Source organism: Teleopsis dalmanni, chromosome 1 (genome assembly GCF_002237135.1).
Source record: "Teleopsis dalmanni isolate 2A chromosome 1, ASM223713v2, whole genome shotgun sequence".
In the NCBI taxonomy this organism is placed as follows: Eukaryota; Metazoa; Arthropoda; class Insecta; order Diptera; family Diopsidae; genus Teleopsis; species Teleopsis dalmanni.
This window is the reverse complement of record NC_051846.1, coordinates 162639325-162642829: the sequence shown is the minus strand read 5'-3', so window position 1 is coordinate 162642829 and position 3505 is coordinate 162639325.

The window sequence follows — 3505 nt, the reverse complement described above, 5'->3', positions numbered from 1 at the left end:
TAATATTAATTTTAAAGTTAACTACTAATAAGGAACTTTTTTTATTCCTTACTATATCTTTTTGTAAAAAATCATCTATGCAACTTTATAAAAAAGAACCATGTTTTCTTTTTTTTTTCTACTTATTTAGTTATCTATAATTAATATTTTATTTTTAAGTTTTTTATTCAACATTCACAGAAGACATCTTAAAAGCACATATAATATAAAAAAGTTAACTGAACTTATTCTAATTATTTATTTATTTATATATTAAGATTTATTTATTTTTATTAGTATTTATTTTATGTATCAAAAATAAAAATCTTGATGTTTAGAACATGAAGTTGTTATATAACCAAATAATTCGACTATCACCTCTATATGGATGTGTAGCGTTTAGCAGGGCATCAAACACTATTATTAATCAATTAAAAATTGAACAAAGCCTGAGAAAGTCTGAGAAGACTTACTATGGTACTATGGTACATTAGAACGAATGATATCCTCAGGGGTTTTAAGATTGATCAGATCAAAAAATACATAAAGGATGGAGCCCTGAAATTATTCACGGAAACTGACAGGCTTACCAACACTGTGTTATCGAATCTCAGAATGGATACAGGGTCCTGGAGGAGGTAGGCGGGTCTAAGGTCAATTATTGTTTAGTCTGATAACTTCTATAAACAATAATCCAGTAAGGGTGTAGAGGTTACGAAGAAACGTTGCAGTTAATAGAGAGTACAAGTGCTCAATTGTACTGACTTAACTAACCTCAACATAATAATAATAATATATTGTTTATTTTATATAATAATATATATAATAAAATAATACAGTAATTATTTTTTATACTAATATAGTACTTATTTTATAATGTATTGTTATATAAATATTTTAATTATTTATATATTATTTATTTTATATAATATAATAATAAATTATTTATATCGGGTACTAATATAGTATTTGTTTTATATACCAATATAATATTTATTTATTTTTTATAATAATAAATATAATAATATAATAATATAATATTTTTTATACTAATATATTTTACTTATTCTTATAATAAAATAATATAGTATTTATTTCGTATATTAAAATAGTATTTATTTTATATACCAATACAATATTTTAATTATTTTTATAAGTAAATAATATAGTATTTATTTTATATACTTATATATTTCATTTATTTTTTATAATAAAATAATATAGTATTTATTTCGTATACTAATATAGTATTTATTTCAATTACCAATATAACATAGTACTTATTTTATATACTAATATAAAATAATTTATTTATTTTATATAGTTAACTATTATATTAAATGCAACTTTTTATTTTATAATTTGGTTTTACACATTCTTTTCTCTTTTTAAAGGACTAAAGGTCATCCCAATGAATACCGCCAAAAAACTTTACGATCATAGAAGTGCACAGCATGTGGCCAAGGAAGCTTCACTACATATTTTAGTTATTTTCAACAACAACGAACATCTTCTTGTTCTTTACTTTGTCAAGAAAAAATGAAGAGAAAAAACAAGAAATTATAAGTTGTCCTTTTTACATCATAAGAAAACATTAAAGTTGAAAATTGCTAACTCAAGTCAGGATACAACAATTTTCCTATCAAATGACGCATTTAGCGGAAGCATTTCTAGCATTTCCGTTTGCTGTAGAAAATCGACAATGTTAATGTTAAACTAAGAAATTCATCGTCGGAAATATTGGAAGTATAAAAAAGCAAGGACCTTTTAGTTCCTTTTCAAATCTTTATGTAAAAATTGCTTTTAACCTTCATTTCAGATTTATTAACATTTTTTTCTTTTATAATTTAGTTCACTTTAAAGCCAAAAATGCTATTAACTTAGCTCGTCACCTTTTACCACTTTTTTTAATGTTAAAAAATTCTTAATGTAAACAAAATTAAAATTAAAATTTTTTATTATTGATATTGTTGTCGTTGTTGTGGTTGTTGCAGCTCATCAAGTACATTGTTGTTGTTATTATTGTTGTTAATGATATTTTGCTACCCTATTTTATGTTCATTCACTTATTTACATTACAATAGTTTACGATGACGGCTTCTGTTGGTGTTAGTGTCGTCATAATAACAGTGTTTCATTTTTTTACATTATTTGTATATTAGAATTATTTTTTTTTTACATTTTTGATGGTTTAAAAATATACGCACAATATAAAAATTAACAGACTGTTTTTGTATTGTTAACATAATTTTCGTGAATTCTTTCACAACTCGTTAGAGAACTGAAAAATGCCACTTGTACTCAAATGCCATTTAAGTTGAAACATTTTATTTTATTTGATTTTTTTTTTGATTTAAATAAAAAATATTGAAAATAAATTTAGCTTAAAATGAATCCTTTATTAGTTTGAATAATATTTAAATAATTAAAAGTTTAATATTTAAATAATTGAATTCTTTAATTTAGTTTAAATATATAAATATTATATTTAATATGAATACAAATTTGTTTCTAATATTATTGAATTTTTTAATAAAACTGATTATTAAATAAAAAAATTTTATTTTTAAATTATACTTCAAAGTATATTAAATCTCTAATTCGTATGCAAAACGGAAAGGAACTTCTTGCTGTAATAGCCAAGAGACTAAAACTTAGACTGTAGTAAAAAATGTTGATAAAACCATAAGTGACCTATTCTAAACCATCATTGGACAGTTATAATCAACTTCTCTACCACCGAAAAGGAATTGTTGGTAAACAAAAATTGGAACTATATTAAAATATTTCACAAACTTACAAAAAAAATATTTTCAATATATACAAAAATTTTTGGAAATGCATCAAGAAAGTGAGATTAAAAAGCACAACAACCTTTCTAACTTATTAGTTAACCAATTTATACTTATTCAGGCATAAATGTGTTTAATTACAATTAATTTGGTTGTTAAAGGAAATTTTCAAATTTCCTACATTATTACGATTTATTTTAATTTTTAATTTTTTAATAAATAAAAATATAATAGAAATGTTCTGCGATTTGAGCTGCAAACATATGAGCACAACTACAGTATATCGACGGCTACACAACTATATCTTTAGCAATATATATATGTAAATGTTAGAAATAATTTTTTTTCTGGATGTAAAGATATTTAAGGAATTTATATATTTAATTTAACATTTTGCACACCTCCGTACCTTAGAGCAGTCGTTACTGTTAGCAAGAGACTTTAGCATGAGACTTATTGTTTTTTACTGCATTTTGGAACGGCACTTTGGAGTGCTCTTCGTATTCGCTTTGTCGTATTCGGAGAATCCGATTAATCGTATAGTAAGCGAAGTCTCCGGACTTGAAAATAAAATCAAATTTTTTGTAAATATTCAGAATATCTAGAATTGCGATTATTATTCGCAGTGAAATTATTAGAATAATCGGACAACTTTTCTTTTTAAAATAACCGAATGATATTTTATTCACATACTAATTTTATAACATGTTAAATTAAGTCTTACACCAAAATTG